General features: G+C 34.2%; 1 long non-coding RNA gene across 1 annotated transcript; it reads right to left on the reverse strand.

The window, feature by feature from the left end:
* Positions 1 to 751: 751 nt before the first annotated feature.
* Positions 752 to 13,202, reverse strand: LOC127856530 (uncharacterized). The gene is made up of 3 exons (XR_008038096.1): positions 13,145 to 13,202; positions 3,660 to 3,686; positions 752 to 1,732 (listed from the first exon to the last, which is right to left on the reverse strand). It is a non-coding gene; the product is annotated as an uncharacterized LOC127856530 (long non-coding RNA).
* Positions 13,203 to 21,727: the final 8,525 nt, after the last annotated feature.

Consider the following 21,727-nt stretch of genomic DNA (forward strand, 5'->3'; position numbering starts at 1 on the left):
TTGACAAGATGCATTTAATTGTATTTAATATTCAGTATTTTTCTATAAACACTATGTAAATAAGTCCCTTTACATGGTGGCGTCAATTTAGGATACTAACAAAGTAGAATAAAACCATAGCTATTATCTGTTTAAGTACTGGTATTTTACACCTGTTAATACAGTAGTCTGTAAAAAGGATAAATACAATACTTGCATCAACATGTTCAACGCACTATTAAACTGTAATGAATTGGAGATTCCAAATACTAGTTACATTTTGAGCATGGCAAAGAGTATGTGTCACTGTTGATTTGCAAAGACTTGTGAAAATGCATTTTATGTGAAATGGAAACAAATAAATATATCAAATATATCTTATTATTGACAAATGTGATTTAATCACTCATACACCTATTACATTATTCATAAAATGGTCTAAAAGTCTATGTGTGTATCCATGATCACTTGTGTTAATTTAGGCTATACAATTATGATAAAGAATACTGTTTAGTACATGTTGCCATAAACTACTCGGAAAAGAGGCAAGACCTAATTACTGGATATACTTCTTGGATTCTTTTCACTTTACTCGTGCAGTATGTGATTTGGAACTTGAATCAGAACGTGTTGGAAAGCTGGTGCTTTATGTTCTTTGTTCCGGAAAGCAGAACATTGTAGAAATATAATTACGGCTTCTAATTAATAAAATTGTCAATGAAGATAACAGATAACACATTATGAAAATATGCCCATTTGTCTAAGTATGCCGTTTCATGTTTTTTTCTTAAGTGTAGAAGTAGTCGGATAGTGATATTGCCAGGATAAATTGGTAAACATTCTCTAATTATCCCTTTACAGACACTCATTATGGAGAAGCAAATTAACCTAAAACAATCAAAAAACGAGAAAGCTAACCAAAACATAGATGATGGTTGGAAAATATGTATTGTTGATTTAGAAAGATGCATTCACTGACAGTTTAATGTTTCCAAAAACTAAGATGTAGCGAAAATTAGTTGGACATACATATCATCACAACATAGACTAGAACTTTCGACTTGTAATCTGTCCGAAACATTTAATGTCGAAACTTATTAAACACACCGACAATACTAGGAAAATGTGTTATCTGTTCATGCATTTTGTTCAGTTTGTGTTCAGGTAAAAGATGATGATGCACATTGTTTGTGTATACAACGTTTAATGCTGGTTCAACATGTGTCCAATGAAACGTAAATTCCTTTATTACATTTTAAACTAGTATGTCATGATTTGTTTCACTTGGATTACCACTAATAACCATATAGTGTGCACCATGCATTTCATCTACGGTTGATGGATATTTGTTTAAAAGATTACGATACCGTAAAGATGGTCTTCCTCGTCGCTTCTTAACGTTAAAATATTCATTCACAAAGTTTCATCAGAACTTAAAATGCTATGACACTTGATTTTATGCGTTACTATGACAAGAAAATGCACCATTTAGCCATGATCAAATCAAATAATTCACAAATTTGCACATCAATATCAGCGTGTTCTCCGCGATTCGGACGGTACTATTCGGTACTATTCGGTGGGCTGGGAAGCTCTGGAGATGGTTTTGGTTTAGGCATTGGAGTAGAATAATCTGGTTGGGCACGATTGGACTGGGATGGTGGTGCGGCCCTTCCATCGCTTTGTATCTTAGAGTCTTCTCTTGTTCCTTTATTCTGTTTGTCCACTACATGTGAGCTCATTGACTCCTTCCCTATAAATACATAAAAGGGATTTGCAAATGCGCACACGTGTAATAAGAGTTAATGTTAGCTTTGGTGTTCTTTTGTAATTCCATGTTTTCTTTCCATCGCAAACATGATATTATTTGCCTATACCATATTATGTTTAAAATACACAAAACTGTATATATGTTATCGATATTAGTTTTGGTACATAGCCTCCTGGTTGGTGTTGACAACAGTGTCAATTTCAAACATGATTTAGAGGTTAATAAATATATAACAGCATTCCACCAGTCATTAATGTTATTTAATATTGTATTGTATCTTTCTTTTTTACCGATAATGTTACTTAATAGTGCAGTATTGTATTATTATTTTTACCGATATTTTTATTTCTGCTAGTTCGTTGCTGAATTTTATCCATAAACTTGATGCGTTGTTGGAGTTCCAGATGACTCATTTTGTTTGTGTTAGCAAGACTGAATGGGCTATTTTAAGGATTTAACATTTATGCCTATGCCAGTTTAGTCCGGATATAACTGCAAATTCTTCTATGATTTAAATTAATGTTTCAAACGATATCCGTTTACCGTCTAGTATGAAAAAAGCGTCATCAGCGAAGAGTTACTGTTTTAGTTCTACAATATTTGTTATTCATTTGATTTGTGCGTTAAGCTCTATGTCTATCGACATGAATTCAATGCAAATAATAAACAGGTGAGGCGATAAAGGACATCCTTGTCTGAACCTTTTTTGTACACTAAAAAATCAGAAAAATGCCGATTATTTGTAACGCACGTTAATACATCTTTATAAAATAACATAACCCACTGTAAAGTGTGTTCATTTAAACCAAAATGGCAGAGGCATTTAAACATAAATTCCTGATCTTTATGTCGATCGCTTTATTAAAATCCGAAAGAAATTTGATATTTTTGTAAAGGTCTATTTTAACAATTGCGGGCTTCCGAAATGGGACGTATTGATCTACCATTACCAACCTGTTTCTAAATTTTCTCTCCTGCTGATTTCTCAACGGACAGCCAGTACACATGAATATTATATGGAGGAAATGGGAACAAGAAAGGTTATAATTATTGAAACAGCTCTCAAATTGAATTCTTGTTGAAAATGTTAAATCAATATACTAGTATTTTAATGATAATCGATTGAATACACAAAACCGCAAGCGTGTTTCGTATGTTTCTAAATAAGGTGTGTTAAGTTATTATTTCTGTAGTTAAGACATAATACGGATATTTTGCACCTTGAATTCCAATCTCACTGCAGAGTTGTCGTTCCTTGCTCTCACATTCAATTGGACCCAGCTTTGCTGGTTTCAGTCAAATCTCTGCGCGGAGGTTGCTAGATTGTTAACATAAAATGCCCGTATGTAATAGCGATTTTTCTTCCCTAATTGGGAAAAGTACTTGTACCATACCAATTGGGGAAAATTGGCGAGAAAAACCCTGAAATGGGGAAAATTCGCGTCGTGAAATATCCAAGTTGGGAATTATGTGTCTTTTTAATTGCTTGGTATCAAAAGCACAATTCAACTCAAATATTTATTAATATTTATTTTGGCTTGAAATGCCCAGTGTTAGTGCTCATTTCATTTATTAACTTGCAGATAATGCAAGTTTGAAACAAAATTGACAAAATTTTCCTTCCTTTTGGAAATTTTGTAGACTGCAATTGGGAATTTTGTAGTTTTTCTGCAATTGGGAAAGAACCTTTAACGAGTACTTTATAAAGAAGGGAACAATCTCTGTGTAAGTTTTAGAGTCAGGTCCTAAACAGCAATTGCCTTCTAGTGTTTGCGAATTCATTGACGTAAAGTGCATAGTGTTGTTTGTGTCCTCAAAAACATAAAATCTTGATATGGAAATAAACCACATAATTAACCGACTGTTTTACATTTCATATTTGAACGCTAAAATATATAATATGATATACCAAAACTGGTGCCCATTTTGATAAACTCTGAAACAGAAAATTAAGTTAAATTAGTGCAATACATTTATAGCTCGTGAGAAAAATTCAAAGATATTACTTTATGCAATGTGTTGCACATTTAAAAAAGTACTAACATTGGCGCGGGTACCAAATTCGAATAACATTAAGGTAACCTCTTCCAATTAAATGAGATTAATAAATCACAACAAACAGTATACAGGGTGCAGAATCAGCGGGGTTTTCATGGGGTAACACACAGGCTAGACAGAATGTAAACGCCTAAACGGGCCGTTAAGAACTTTGTTTTTGCAAATAAGTTATTGAAATACATTCGCAAAAATCTTAAGCGCATAAAAGACATTTGTTCTTGCATGTTGTGCCAATATCAGGTATAAGAATAAATCCTTAAATACGTTTGAAATCGGTGTCAAAATTTCACCTTGCGTGTCGCATAGTCGTGCAGTATACATGTAATTTCAACCCACGCAAAAGACGTCGGACCGCGGACATTTTCGATAAAATTTGCTGAGGTCTGGTATAATTCCCGAAACTGTCGGACCTCGTGTCAGAAAAAATATATTAGGAAATTAATATGCTAAAAAATGCGAACTAGTTCATGTTTGGTTTACTTTGATAGATTATTTAAATCTAAAATTTAAACTAATTTTACCAACCAGTCGAACTTGTTATCTTTGCTGGTGATGCAGGGTTTTCACTGACACCCAAAAAAATTGTCGCCACTTTTTTGAGACGAGAAACCTTCGTTAATCTGACCTTATCTTTAATGACAATCATTTAAAAAAAACTTACAACTAAACACTGTCATTGACTATGTTATAACTTTAATAACTATAATTTCCTATAATTACCCAAATTACATAGAGGTACTTTAATAAGTCTTTATTCGCTTTATTTGTATATCAATAAGATAAACATCACAGGTGACCAAAATAATCAAATAATGTTAAGTTGAGACAAGCTAAACGTTTAATTGACTTCAACCCAAGAGTTGGCATGGACTAGAAATGAGTCCTTGGACACCATGGAGTGGTCCGCTGCAACAGCAATGGTCTTTTTTTTCTCCAGACATGTGATGAGCATGAACTTCTGATCACAAACACTATCTTGCCCCTTCACACCCGTTACCGAACGTCATGGATGCATCCTCGCTCAAACCACCAGTATCTTATTGACTATGTTATCTTGAGAAATGTTACAGGCGGGATGATCATTGCTAAGTAAAAGACTGCCAGCTGCAAGCTTTCCTTTGTAAATGCTCTGGAAGCGCGTTGGATTGGGCATTACTCAGAAAACTGATTTATGCTACAACCACAGACACCCTTGGGGCAAGAAACACAAGGACTGGTTTGATGAGAGGACATTAAACAGTTATTGGATGAGAAACACCACCTCCACAAAGCCTACATCAGAAACCCAAAGTCCGTAGCCAGGAATGATGCCTTCAACAAAATAAGCATAAACTTTGTCAGATACAAGATGTTTTGATCAGAAAAAAAAGCCGTCGAAAGCTATGCCGATAGCAACAATTATAAGAAATGTTACGACGCGTTAAAAAATGTGTACAAACCCACTATGTTTTCTATCAAGCTTGCAAAGACATGTGCGTGGGATAAACACTTAATGACCCTTTGTTAATGAATGTAGGGCCTTTTCCGCCCTATGCCACGGGTCCGAAATTCGGCCCCATTCCCAATGCAAATCTGGTTGTTTTTTCCCAATTGAAAAAAAAATCCCAATTCCAAATTATTTTTTAAACCTTTAAATATATAAGTTAACCTGATCCAGTGTAGAAAATAGAACAAGGGCTGTTTGTAAAACATGCATTCCCCCATATGGGCTGTCAGTTGTAGATCCAGCCATCGTTTTTTGTCACTGTGACCTTGACCTTTGACCTAGTGACCTGAAAGTGAATAGGGATCATCTGCCAGTCATGAATAATGTACCTATGAAGTTTCATGATCCTAGGCCTAGGTATTCTTGAGTTATAACCCGGAAACTATTTTACTGTTTCGAGTCACTGTGACCTTGACCTTTGACCTAGTGACCTTAAAATTAATAGGGTCATCTGCCAGTCATGATCAGTGTACCTATGAAGTTTCATGATCCTAGGCCTAAGCATTGTTGAGTTATCACCCGGACACCATTTTACTGTTTCGAGTCACTGTGACCTTGACCTTGTGACCTGAAAATCAATAAGGGCCATCTGCCAGTCATGACCAATGTACCTATGAAGTTTCATGATCTTAGGCCTAATTATTCTTGAGTTATCATCCGGAAACCATTTTACTGTTTCGAGTCACCGTGACCTTGACCGTTGAACTAGTGACCTGAAAATCAATAGGGGTCATCTGTCAGTCATGATCAATGTACCTATGAAGTTTCAAGATCCTAGGCGTAAGCATTCGTAAATTACCATCCGGAAACCATTTTACAGTTTTGAGTCACTGTGACCTTGACCCTTAGCCTTTGACCTAGTGACCTGAAAATCAACAGGGCTCATCTGCCAATCATGATCAATGTACCTATGAAGTTTCATGATCCTAGGCCTAAGCGTTCTTGAGTTATCATCCGGAAACCATCTGGTGAACGGATCGACCGACTGACCGACCGACCGACATGTGCAAAACAATATACCCCCTCTTCTTCGAAGGGGGCATTCCGGAAACCATCTGTTGGACGGACCAACCGACCGACCGACATGTGCAAAACAATATACCCCCTCTTCTTCGAAGGGGGGCATACAAATATTGCATAATTAAATTATATGTTGCCTTGAATTTGTTTTAAAAACAGTAAAATATGTATAATTGATTATTCAAGACTTTCCATTTTTTCTCCAAAACCGGTGTTTCGCGCGATTTTTTTTTCACCTCAAAAAAGGCCATGCACTTTCCTCAAAATCAGATAGAAAAACCTGCACTTATTATTGCACATGTTCATAATATTTTGTAAAATTTTAATAATATGTTATCAAAATAGTCGTTTTTTACCAGTTAACGGCTTCTTTGAAATATAAAAAAAACTATTTACATGCAATTAATTTCCCCAAATATTTGCGATTATTTTTTTCCCCAAAATGGGGTTTTTCACGACGCGAAATTCTCAAATTTCCAGTGTGGAGTTTTCACAAAATGGAGCGGAAAAGGCCTGGATATATAACAGAAACTTGTGTATTTGGAACAGTATTGGTTAAAAGAAATGTTTTCTGGGAATGTATTACAGACCAACAGACAGACACATAATCTAAGTGAATTTAGTTGCCCCACATACACACCTATTCCAAGTGGATATATATGAATTGCCTTTTGAGGAAAACTATGTACAAGAAGCAAATTCGTTGAATTGATATCCCCTGCCAATATGCTTCTGGACAGAAAAGCGTTATATTTGACACTCAAAAAAGCCTTTTTTCAAGATACAAAGGGTCATAACTCCGTTATTAACAGATGGTTTACAATGCCATATGGCATGCCTCATCCTCTTATTGATATACAATATATATATATATATACTCCTACCAAGTTTCAATGAAATCCGCCAAAGCATTTCCAAAATATGGCTCCGGACACAACAAAAGCATTTTTTCAATATACAAAGGGCCATAACTCCGTTATTAAGTGAAGGTTTACAATGCGATCTGGCGTGCATCATTCTCTTATCCATATATATACTTATACCAAGTTTCAATGAAATCCGCCAAAGCACTTCCAAGATATGGCTCCGGACGGACGGAAAGACGGACGGACGGACAACGCCAAAACAATATCCCTCCGCCTATGGCGGGGGATAATTATATGAGTTAATACATTGCTATTAGGTGTTATAATTTTCTTCTACTACAATTTTGCATTCTATTTAAATTAGGTAATTGCACAACATTTTAGAACTACCAGTTATAAAAACCTGTTAAATTGATATTGATAAACAAAAAAAAATATCCATAAAACTTAAATAATTTTCCTTCAGTTATTTTGGCATGGATTTTCAAGCTTTAAATATTCATAAAGTACACTATAATCAAATTCAATAGCATTGGTTATGTTTCAAGCCATCAGTTACCTGCATGTATGTTGAGTATTGGCTCCTTAGCAAGTATTAAACAATGTTTTATCTCTGTTTCATCTTATAAACCGGTCACTACAAAGTTTATTAACAACAGTTATCAAACAGGTATATAAAAATGATCAATTATGAACAATGACAATTTACGTGAATAAATCACTTGAATAGGCTTTTGAATTGTCCCAATTATAGTGATCTTATTTTTAAATATACATAATTAAAGGGGTATAATGATTGTTAATACCTTATTATATTTTGAAAAATAATATTAAATTTAAACAAGGCTGGATTAAATGGTTGCTTGACACATTTGTTTGTATAATGTCTCCATTTTATAAACGCTCATTAAAACATTTGGATACCTAAATAAGAAATTGTCGCTACGGACACTTTTAGTATGCATGGGACAATTGGTTGTAGTAATAATATATAGTGAAATGTACATAAATATCCACGATACACATGCACGCTATTACTAAGAGGACTTTAGTGAAGTTAAAATTTCATGGAAGTAGGTTGTGTGTAGGCATAAGTTTGACTGCCACTAAAGGCATCTATGTAAAACAAAAAATAAAACATCTTTTTTAGATAAATACCGTTTTGAAAACAAAGAATATGCATTATCATGGGGAAATACTTTTCATTTGCCCCTTTAAACAGTTTGGATTTTCTGATTAGATCATTCACATAATTAACAAACTTTGGTTCAAAGAGGTGAGGTTTTTTGGAGCCTAAAATCTTCTCGTGCCCATTGATGTCTAAAGATTCTGTTCAAACCTTTTGAATCTTTTTATTTTATCATAGAACAATGTAACATTTATAAAGGCGTGTGTGTCACTGCTTAAATTGTTTTCAACAGAAAGTGTCAACGAGGGTAAAGATAAACCACAGACCAGAATGATAATAGCCCAGTATTGGTAGTGCTTTTGTCATTTTATCATTTAATTATGGCTAGTTATGGCTAGTTAATTCAGACAGTTTAACGAGATATGATCCATTGTTTAAATATGCTTTGTAACTGAATGATCCCAGAGCCCAAATTACAGCAATCATGGCAGAGGCCCATTTGTTATTATGTTGCAAAAAAGTATCCATCGCTCCAGGGGATTTGTTTTTAAGTTTTAACATAAAGCATTTTTTAAATACAAAGATTTTGAGATATTCTTTATAAATCGTAAGGGCTGGAAGGAGGACATACTTTTTAAAATATTTATCCAATACTTAAGCTGCAGTGTCGTTATTGTTAAAAATCGGGTCCGGTATTCGGCCCCAAATCGGGTCCGGTATTCGTCATCATTCCAAATGGAAAAAAAGTGACGTAGCAAGCTCCAAGTGCCATTCTAAGAACCAGTCATATATATTGCACAGTGCTTCGTGACGCATTTTTTGTGGTTTAATTGCATTTAACTGGCTTCAATCCTTCTGATCATCGTAAATCCAATTCGGGGAACCACACGACCGTTGCTTGTTCCTTGTCAAGATTGTATGCAACAAGAGTTGTGTTCGTCAGAAACACAATGCCCCCTACTGCGCCGCTTTGAAATAAAATATCATTTGGCAGGTATAGAAATCATCTCCCTTTAAAGCTTATTACTTCCCTTGGATTTTGTTTTTTGACCTTTAACATTGAAGGATGATCTTGACCTATCACCACTCCAAATGTGAAGCTTCGTGAAATACACATGCATGCCAAACATCAAGTTTCTATCTTCAATATTGCAAAAGTTATGGCCTATGTTAAAGTTTTCGGACCGACGACTGACAGACAGACAGTTCAACTGCTATATGCCATCCTTCCGCGTGGGGAGGAGGGTCTGTAGACAGTCAAATATGACCAAGCTAGACATCGCTGACTACCAAGGCCTGTGGTTTATCAAAGAGATCATAGCCACAGTTCATCATGTATCTTTGTATAAGTCCACAGGTAAGTAATGAAACCAATCATTCACAAATTAGTACAGAAAAGAAATGATATTATATCATTAAAAAAAAAAGACAAATCAATCATTTAAGTTATAAATAAACAAAATACAAAATCTTAAATTCTTAGTAAGGAAAAATATAATCTGAGATTTATAATTATATAAATTACTTCCCTTGAAAATAATTTTCTCTAACAAATCTCTATTTTTAGTAGCAAATAATTATAATCCACTACCCCGACTGTAGATTCACAGGTAACCTTAAAGTACCTAAGATACTTGTATGCCCAAAAGTGTCATTGTGTGCTTGTCTTGACCATAAAATGTCATTTTGATTATGCTTAAGTTGCATGGTTTCATATTATATATATATATATATATATAATAATTATCTCCCTTTAAAGCTTATTACTTCCCTTGGATTTGTTTTTTCGACCTTAGACCTTGAAGGATGACCTTGACCTTTTACCACGATGTGTTTGTCAGAAACACAATGCCCCCTACTGCGCCGCTTTGATTTGTTTTTAAAAAATATATAATTTGGCAGGTCAGATAATTATCTCCATTAAAGCTTATTACTTCCCTTGGATTTGTATTTTCGAACCTAGACCTTGAAGAATTATATTGACCTTAACATTTTACCACTCAAATTGTGCAGCTCTATGAGATACACATGCATGCCAAATATCAAGTTGCTATCTTCAATATTGCAAAAGTTATGGGCAATGTTAAAGTTTTTTTTCGGACGGACAGACAGACTGACATACTGACTGACGGAAAGTTCAACTGCTATATGCCACCCTACCGGGAGCATAAAAATTAGCAGTAGAAGCGGCTATTTCAATGATTAAATAACTTGTAATGTTAAAAAGAAACTCAAAAAGCTTTCAGCAGTTTTAATTGAAAGTTTGACCCCATTTTTTATAGAACAGTTTTGTTAATTTGTTATTTTATTGTATTTAATATTGTTCAAAATTGTGCACGTCATTATAATAAAAATAAACTCTTAACAGTGTAGAAGGTATTTTCTTTTGTTTGGTTAAAGAAGAATAAGGTCCGGGAAAACCTTATAAGGTCTGGTGAATTTTAAAAAGTTTTCGGACCTCGTGTCCTTTAAGATTAGTTTGTCATTCGCATGGGATTGTAATTTTGAACAAGAACACAGGCTTATTAAATAAAGTAATTCTGATTTATTTCACATTGCTATAAGTAGCCACAGGTGGTTGGCGTGTGGCTATGATATTAATTAGTGAAAACATCATTTTGAATGATAAATAATCATATTATAACGAAAACTTAACTTTTCTGAAAAAAAAATCACTTTCAAATATATTTATATAACAAGGTATGCAACTCAAAATCACCCGAAACGGGATGCATCGCTTTAAACAGCTATTACTTCATCAATTTTGCAGCGATTTTCATGAACCCGGTCTTATTCAACGGAGAAATTAATTTCCTTTGTGGAAATGTATATATCTTGTTATATTTCTACACATGCTGGGTCAAATTGTAAATAACACGATACACAATTCGCTTGACCCAGTTGACAATGATCAGGCAGTATTCTTGAATGAAATCTCCAGTTGTAAAGACACATCTTCGCATTGGACCAATGAAATCACTCGTATGTGTGTTTAAAATGTCAGTTAGTTGAAATGTATGTAAACAAAGGTTTCAAACGGCGCTGGACAGTTAGTTTTGATGCATATAGTAACGACAAGCACGGTAATAATGTTTTTTCATCCGTTTTATTGAATTATGGTATCGAGGTACATGAACTTTGCAGGGAAGATGCCCTTTACTCCGTGAAGATTTCAGTCTTAAATACTGCCTGACCAGTGTCAACTGGGTCATGCTTGTTCTGGCTACCATAACTTTAAATGTCGCTGTTTATGATTTTTGACTGGCGCGACTTTATAGTTATGGACCAACACCATTAGGAAAGTCAACCAGAAATTCCCGAAAAGTTGACAGTTAACAAAGACCGGTCCAAAACAGCTTTTAAATGCAATTGTTGGCCCAAATCAACCACTTGATCGGAAAGATTGACATTTTCCACATTTAACTGATATATTCTTTCACAAAATACTATCTTAAACATTTAAAATGTATCTATTCTGCTCTTACATATCGAGAAAAACAGCGATATGACAGACTTTCTTGAAATGCGAATCTCCCGAGACTTCACGGTCATATGACGTTATTTCTATTTGTAATAACAAACCATGTGCTCAAGTGTTTTCAAATTCAGAATTACATTTCCCGGTATTTTAATTATTCTGGCTTATTTTGTAAATTAATTGTAGTGTCAATACAAAGTCAAAGTAAATATTATATAAAACTACCTGATTCACAATGAAATCAGTCTTACAATTCACCAGACGTAAGTTGTTAATCACAAATAATAGATTTCAGAAAACGAACGTAATGTTTACAATTTCAGCATAACATGTCAAGGGCTATCCGAAAGTATCCAAATGAAAACTCGTCACGTGACAAAGCGACAATGGCGTCAAAATTTTGTGAATTTAAGACTGATGAGAGTTATTTTCATCTATTGTAAGATGCATTTGAAACATTTGAACCTTAAAATATTCCTCGATGCAGTAATTTATATTCATTCACCGATATATGTAGAAATGTATCCAAGAAAATGAGCTTTCTTTGATTTCTAGCGTGACATAAATATGTTACGACTCTTGTTGACTTTCGATACGGGGTTGGCTTCAGAGTACAGGTATGTCAATACTATATAAACTGTACGCTGAAGTTTCTTAAGCTAGGGTCATGCTAGTTGTGTATCGTGTTATTTCTTAAAAGTTGACCCAGCATTTGTAACAATATTGCAAGACATATACATTTCCAGAAAGGCAATTCATTTCTGCATTGCATAAGACCAAGATCGTGAAAATCGCTGCACAATTGATGAAGATATGGCTGTTCAAAGCGATGCATCCCGGTTTCGGGTGATTTTGAGTTGCATACCATGTATATACATATATATATATATATATATATATATATATATATATATATATATATATATATATATATATATATATATATATATATATATGATAGTTGAAATTTTTTTTTTCTCAGAACAGTTAATTGTTCATTATAATATGAGTATTTATCATTCAAAATGATGTTGTCACTAATTAATATAATAGCCACACGCTAACCACCTGTGTAAGTAGCATAACAATCTGTCTTTTATGCACCAGTTAAAATTCTTAAGAAAAAATGTTTTTTTTTAATTTATTTGAAAAAAGCAGCACTAAGGAGTGTGTTAGATCTACCTCCAATAACATTTAATGGGGAAAACCCAACTAAGTCATGTGATCCTGAATCCTGTATATCATATGCACATTTGGGTCATGTATAGTTGACAAAAATAGTAAACCATAATTTAATCTGCAAATGTGTTTATTATTATACAATTAAAATAAAAGAAATAACCATACATTGCATTACCAGACTTTCCACAAAGTCCAGCTCCTTGTTCAAACTATAACCAAACTTACAATATCGTCTTGGTCTATAACGTATTTATTGGTTTTTCCCTTCCTTTAATCCCTTCGTTAAATATAGTCGCATTTCTGGGATCCCAAGCTTTATGTTATGTTAGTCGGTTTACCGTTTTGAAAACGAAGAATGCAACACGTCTGTACAATTAACCGTACGAACCAGTTAAATGAGAGTCGGCAAAGAATGTACATTGTTTTAAACAAAGAATTTGGTGCCGATGAAGAATGAACAGAAAAAATGATAACTCTCTTCCTTCGAAATCGTTCAAATGTGTATTTGCCCAGAATTCATATTGGATAAATGAACAAAACACTCAATCTCCATGCTCGTTCCAGTCAAATCTCTGCGCGGAGGTAACAAAACACTTTCGTGCAAATGTTGAGTTCCAAGAATATGCATATCCCTGTTGTAGAAATAAGTAAAATTTATGTTTGCCAACATTTAGCGGCGTCGTGCAAAAATGGGTCTTTGTTTGAGCAAACCAGCGTAGCTCCATACCAGCTTGAGTATATGTATCAACGCAAGGTTTCATTGTCTCATTAGCGGACAGGGTAGCTCCTGACCTTGTTAAATAACAAAGTAGAATCTTGGTACAAGTGAAGCACTTAAAATATGAGTAGACAATCGCAGAAATAACGCTGAACATGAGCAGAATACCAAACATTTTTCGTTTTTGAAAGCCTCTGCTACATGTAGCTCCTTTACTTTTTTTTCCAGATCGGAAATAAAGTGCTACAGAATATAACAATCGATTGGTCATTGTCGGTTCCGGTACTACTTACATATACCCCGGGTACTCTTAAGTATACTTACATGTACCCCGGATACGGTAAAGATACTTAAACGTACCTAGTAATTTTAAATCTAAATGGGTTGTTTTCGGCTATTTTTTTTAAATCAATTATGTTCATATTTATGTAAATTTTCTGTTAAATGACCTCTATATGATCGGAACCCATACTCAAAAGGCATGTTAATTCAGTTTTTTTTAAAGAGAATTTGTTTAAGATAAACAGTATCGTTTTACGCTAATCGGAAGAGCGTTTTACGACATTGGCTTTGGGCGGGAAAACAACTCGGGTACAGTCTAATATCGACCGGGTACGTCTAAGTATATTTACCGTACCCGGGATACATGTAAGCATACTTAAGAGAACCCGGGGTACATGTAAGTAGTACCCGAGCCGACAATGACCAATCAAGCTTAAATAACTGTTACATAATTAAACAATAAAAAGAAAGCAACAAGTTAGACCCGATGATAAATCTTCTCGGCCATCCGGACTAAAATATAGCAGTATGCTTTTTACACTTACTGTAAGCGATCCACGTGTTGTCACAGGATGGACAAACAACCTAAACACTCCAAATTATTCAATCGTTAAGCGTGTGTATCGCTTTATATATAATCTTATCATTCTCAAACGATTTTTACTCGTGAACGAAAATCCATTTTCATTACGAGTCGACGTCATTAGCAATGTTAAGCTTGATAACGAAATTGCTCTTTTGGTTGAAGAATGTGGGCAATTAAGTTGATAAATTGTCCGTTTGACAATCTGATCAAAAGTCCCGTAAAGAAACATATTTACCGATAAATCCTAAAGAACGGAACAGACTAAACTGATGAGTAAAATTAGTATACTGTTTATTGTTATTGGCGAAAATAAAAGATGAATCAACTAAACAAACAAAATTATGTTACACAAAAATAAGGAAATGTACATGGTTTCACATACTTTTGTGTACAAAAAAGAATGGATGGCCAATAGAGATGTGTTTTATCAAATGCGGGCTTTATTTTAACGTTAAATGCACCATTTCCATGTTAGAAAATACAATGAATTAATAAATAAACGACTTTACAAGACAAGAAATATGGGAAATAAGTGCACTCACTTAAGAAGTGCTGGCGACCGTGCTGTGATAACCTTTTCTTTTATACCTAATGATAAATATAACATTTATGCTGTGAAAATAACAGCCGTGAAAAGATCAAATTGTTATTTTCACCGGTGAAAAGAACAATTTTCGGAATTCCTTTTTCTATTTTTAGATTACCATAAATTATTCTATATATATTTTCTATGATCACGAGTGAATTAAAATCGACATTCCACCGAATCCAACACATCTTCTTTTTATTTTATGTTTTTTCATCGTTTATTTACATTGTTAAAGAGTGTAACTGTAGAATGTCGCTGGTATAATGACGTCATTTCGTCACACTAATAACGTAGTTTTGTGTTTTGAAATGTATTGAGGCACACCACGGGAGAAACTCCGAGATAGGGTAACTTTTAAGAAAAAAGGGAAACAGCTGTTTATTATTTTCTTGAAAAACACGCATAATAGAAAAAAAAATTTGCTCATGTCTGTGTAAGATCGTTTGTTATTTCACTCATGATCATAGAAAAATAATTTTTTTCACTCGTGGCTGCGCCACTCATGAAATTATATTTTCTATGATCACTCGTGAAATAACTAACGATCTTACAATGACATGAACTAATATACTCTATTTATTATATACCTGTTTAATGCTTTTAACAAAATACTGGTTGTATCAATCGTTGAAATTAATCCCGTATTATACTACTCGCTGTTTTCCGATTCCGTATTACCATACTAGCCGGACTACTTTCTTCGACCCATTTAATGACGTCACATTACGCGCACCGAAAATAGGAAACCCTATTTTATATTACGAAATATATTACGTAGTACATCGTGTGACGTCATTTACGTGACGAAACACAATAGTTTTGTTTATTTAAACTCTCTGGAATTTAAGGACTTGTCGGACGTGGTGATTTTTAACAGTAAACTATTTGTTTAAAACATCAAACGAATAGAAAATAAACATTGGATTACAGTTGTCAACTTAATTGTTATAAACATTTGATTAACAATGTCATTAAGGTAAGTGTGTAGGAAACCTGTGTTTTCCCGATTCAAATGTTTACACGTTGATTTACATAAACTGTATTCATACGCGTCTTAAATAAATTATGGCGTACAGATTTAGTCATTGTTTTGTCATTTTTGTTAAAGCAAAAAAATACAAAAAAAATTGTTAACTGTTTTGTTAGCTGTTGTATATAATGAAAGGAATATTACGCTAGTCAAACTCTTGGAACAATTGACTAGCGAAATATTCCGTATATATTATAAATACGTTACCGACGCTTTAAACTATCTCTAAACGCGTATGTAAAACGTTAGACTGTGTAATGAAAATGAGAGTGTGTGCCATGTAGCGCCTTAATATATATGATGTCATCGTAAACATTTCCTGCACAACAAAGAACATTCACGTAGTAAAATTTCGAGATGATAAAATACCGAACATAAAACGAGATTTTAAACACACTTTTCCATTCGTTCTTTTACCATTATGATTATTTAAGACTACTTCAAATATTGTAAATTAATACATCAAATGACATGGAAACGATTTCAAGCAAGTGTGAATAAGACCATTTTTCCCAAGACGAAACTTTTCTTGCCTTATACATTACATGTATAAAACGTATTTTAAATTTCAAGGTTTGTGTGATCTGTATAGGTGCCATGTTAACAAAGTTTTACTAGCACTCACAATGTTTTGCCACGTAATCCGTTGAATTACAAGGTTAACGAACTACAATATATCATATAACCAAGATACACATAACATAGGTCACAAATCTATACAATAGCAGAGTCTTAGTTGCGTTCGGACCTGGGCGGGCCTGATGCTGAGTCGGGAAGGTTTGGTTTTGGCAGTCCTGGTCCTGGTTGTTCAGGCATTTTTGTAGATTCATCTGGTATTGCGGTCCTTCCGTCAGCTTGTACCGTAGAGCCATGCCCTGTACCTTTATCCCGTTTATCACGTTTGCTTTTCTCTCCTTTGCCTATAAATACATACAAACGCTTAACACATGCACACACGTGTAATAAGTATTCAATCTAGTTTTAATTTGGTTGCGGGGTGGGGGTGAAATAGATTTGGTGGTGATCGGGAAAGGGAGTCAAATTAGAAAGGCTTTCAATTAAATATAATCGATTACAAAAAAACTATGTTTTATGGGTTTTAAAGTTGTTATGTATGTAGTTTAGACGCACGACGGGTATTGTCAGGTCAATAAAAACTCTTACTTTCTGATATTTGCGAATTCATTTATTTTAAGTACCTTTTGAGTGTCTTCCAACAATTTGTATTTTGGGGTGGGAATACAAAATCCTTACTGACAGCCTGTGTTGCATTTAATATTTGAACGCTTAATAGTTCGACATACCTGAACTGTTGCCCATGTAAATAAATTCTGAAACAGAAAATAAAAATAAATCAGAGCCATACATTTACAACTTTGAATAACAAAGAAATTAGTTTAGGCGATGTGTTGTACCGTTAAAAGTACTTACGTCGCCGTTTGTACTGATTACACGTAATATTTAGGTCGACTCTTTTTTATTGAATCAAACATAACAATCGAAGTTTAGTTTTCACGTAACATATATATGCTTTGAAAAAAAAGCTTTTATAAAAAGGTCCGTACACTTTCCAGACAGTTAAAATTCAACCATTACTTACAAATTTGACGGTCTTTATGTGTATTTGGTAATACCAAATATAATGCCATGTCAATTTTCTCATTCTTATGAAACTTGTATTTGTTATCACTTTCAGTACTGGGCTTGTAAATGTGTATGTGTTTTGCATGGTTGTAGTAAAATAGGTAAATGTGAAAATATTTAGTATAAACAACTATTTATTACTTGGTCCCTTGAGATTCGAATTGTCATTATTAAAGACTTTCGAAACTATTTTAATACATATTTCTTTAAATTGTGTGTACTTATTCCTAAGCTTTTTTCATAATCATGTTTGATCAATTAACGTTAACGTTTTATTAAAGAGCCTTAGAAGATTGCTGTAAGCGAATAAAGTTATAAAATTGGTCAATAAATTTCGTGCAAAAAGTTATATAAAATTAAAAAAATTAGCCGACCTACAACCAAAAGACTTCTCCTCCTTATTCGGTATGCATATTTTAACAAAACTTTACAGGAAAGGATAATCGGATGATCCTCTTTCAAAGATCATTATACATATTAATAATTAAAATAAAATATCGGAAACCGTAATGTTCAGGAGATAAATATTTTGTGTTTAGCATCGTGCCTCTTCCAAGTTTGTTCAAATGATGCCCCTGGTTCAAAACTGGTCACATGATTTATATAGACTAAAATAGTTAATACCTTTTTTAATCATCTCTTAACACGCAACGGTCAGGAGTTAAATATTTGGTGTGTAACATCTAATAGTGGTCCTAAACAAAGTGTTCTAAATCGTGCATTTGGGGTCATCACTAGCAATGCCTCAGAGGTAACATGTTTATATAGACTTTTTTAGTGAAATATCTTAGAAATTCTTCTTTGAAACACAAAGACCAAGAGGTCTAATATTCCCAGATTGTCAAAGTTTTCCCTGCCTGGAGGGTGTGGAGATGAAATGATTAAACTTGAAATATAAAGCATAACAAACTTTGAGAAACAGCTTTGATATTTGTTTGTCACATTAGATTGTGGGGCATTTAAATTATTGTTCCAATCATACATCTGGGATAGAAACAGACCACGTCCTATTACACGCGTTAAGGATCTAATTCCATATCGGCCATCTTGATTAATAGAAACCCAAATCGAAACAAAAATTAGATCAAATGCGAGTTTTGCTAAAGTTTGACAAACAGTAAAGTCAACCATACTTTACTTGCTTTATTAATCAGATGGAATGCGCTTTTAGTATATTACAAGTATTTAAAAAAAAATACCACAACTTCCAGAAATTTCACTTCCTTGTTCAAAACAAAACGTAACTTTACAATACCGAAGTCAATACACACTATCTATCTTTTTCTTCAGATGTTTATATTGGTAATCTTAAACATAAGGTTGATCTTTCCTATCGATTTTCAATCGACCTTGTTTATAACAATAAATCATATCGTGAAACACATATAAATCATAAAACGTTGTGTTTTTTAGATGTTTGTCGAAGGTCGCCGACAAAAATTACCCATCTCATTTTACCGGTTTGATGTTTTTAGCCTGATCGAGAAGTACCACTAGACAAGAGTTAAAAAATGCTGGCGGTCTTGCCTATTTCAGTGCAATAAAAAAATAACGTCACAATGATGATGATACGGATTTAAAATGGCAAGTGTTACTTGCCAAAAAATAACTCCAAACTCTAACAACCATCAGAGCTTTATAAGATGCTGATAGTCTTACCATTTATGTATTACGGTATCTGGGTTATACTAAACATTGAGGTAAATTCACAATTATGTAAATTTTTCTTAAAGTCTCTAGCATGGAGTATGGTTTCTCGTATTTAATTGTTGAATGCAACATAAGCATGTGGCACTACCGTTAAATATGGTTTCTCAAGTTTTATTATTGAATACAACAAACATTGGTGGTATGCACATACAAAACAAGCAGCCTCAATTTTATGTATTATAATTTATTATTATTCCCCATGCATTGTTTTTGTCTACAATATTATTTGAACGTGACTTTTGTCTCAGCGGAACTTCTAGTTACGCTGTAATATGCACGAGTGGATGCCTCTTTTTATAGCTCACCTGAGCACAATGTGCTTTTGTGATCGCCCTTTGTCCGCCGTTCTGCGTCAACATTTGCCTTGTTAAAACTTTAGATACTACATTCATAGTCCGATCTTCTTAAAATTGGTCAGGAGATTTGTGCCAATGATATCTTGGACGAGCTCGAAAATAGATCCGGTTGGTTAAAAAAAATGTCCGCCAAGGGGCGGGGCATTTTTCCTTATATGGCTATAGTAAAACCTTTTTAACACTCTAGAGGCCACTTTCATTGTCCCATCATCATGAAACTTATTCAGAAGAATTGTCCCAATTATATTTTGGATGAGTTCGAAAATGGTTCCAGTTGCTTGAAAAACATTGCCGCCAGGGGGCAGGGCTTTTTTCCTTATATGGCTATAGTAAAACCCTGTTAACACTCCAGAGGCCGCATTTATTGTCCTATCTTCCTGAAACTTGGTCAAAAGATTTGTCCAAATGATATCTTGAATGACATCGAAAATGTGTTCGGTTGGTTAAAAAACATGGCCACCAGGGGGCGGGGCATTTTTCCTTTTATGGTTATAGCAAAAACTTGTTAACTCTCTTGAAGTCTCATGTATAGTCCAGTCTTCATGAAACTTGGTCTGAGCATTTGTTTTTATCATAGCTTGGATGAGTTCGAAAATGGTTACGGTTGGTTGACAAAAATGGCTTCCAAGGTACGGGGCATTTTTCTGGGGTAAAACCGTGTTAACACTCTAGAGGCCACATTTATTGTCCGATCATCATGAAACTTGGTCAGAAGCGTTATCCCAATGATATCGTGGACGTGTTTGAAAACGGTTCGGTCTGTTGAAAAACATGGCCACCGGGGAGCGGGGAATTAATCCTTATATGGCTATATATGGCTAAAGTAAAACGTTGTTATCATTCTAGAGGCAACATTTATTGTTCGATCTTCATGAAACTTGGTCGGAAAATTTGTGCCAATGATATCTTGGACAATATGCAAAATGGTTCCGGTTGGTTGAAAAACATGGCTGCCAAGGGGCGGGGCATTTTTTCTAATATGGCTATAGTAAAAACCTGTTAACACTATACAATTCACATTAATTGTCCTATCAGCATGAAACTTAGTCAGAACATTTGTTTAAATGATATCTTTGATGAGTTCGAAAATAGTTCAGGTCGGTAGAAAAACATGGCTGCCAGGGGGCGGAAAATTTATCCTTATATGGCTATAATAATACGTTATAAGCACTCTAAAAGTTACACTTATAGTTTACTCTTCATGGAATTTGGTCAGAACATTTGTTCTAATGATATTTTGGGCTGCACAGAACAGGTCATTTCAATTGTATCTAATGTGAGCGACTTTGTTATCTCATATGAGCACAACGTCCTCATGGCGAGCTTGTGTGATCCACTTCTTTCCACTTCTTTCTGCCGTGCATTGTCCATTGTCAACAGCTGTATTGTTAACACAAGAGGACAAAATTATTTCAGAATCTTCATGAATATTGGTCATATGTGTTACCCAATCATTATAAAACATGCTCAAAATGTGTGTTCTAATGACATCTCAGACAAGTTCGAAAATGTTTCGAGTCTTGAAAACATATATGGTCACCAGGGTGTTTGGTACGTTTCTTTACATGTATATTGCTATAGTGAAACCGTTTGGACTCTCTACAACTCTCTAGAAGTCAATTTTGCCAAATCTAAATGAAACATGCTTAGAACAGGTATTTTGATTACATCTTTGCAGAGTAAAACCTTGTGTATACTCTTCAAGTCACATTTTTGTTCTAATGATATCTCAACCGAGTTTGAAAATGGTTTTGATCCATTAAATAAATTCAATAAATGGATTTATTTAATGGAAGATGCCATGGCACTTTTCCTAACATGGATTGAGTGGAACACTCTAATT

The sequence above is a fragment of the Dreissena polymorpha genome, chromosome 13, assembly GCF_020536995.1.
Source record: "Dreissena polymorpha isolate Duluth1 chromosome 13, UMN_Dpol_1.0, whole genome shotgun sequence".
NCBI lineage: Eukaryota > Metazoa > Mollusca > Bivalvia > Myida > Dreissenidae > Dreissena > Dreissena polymorpha.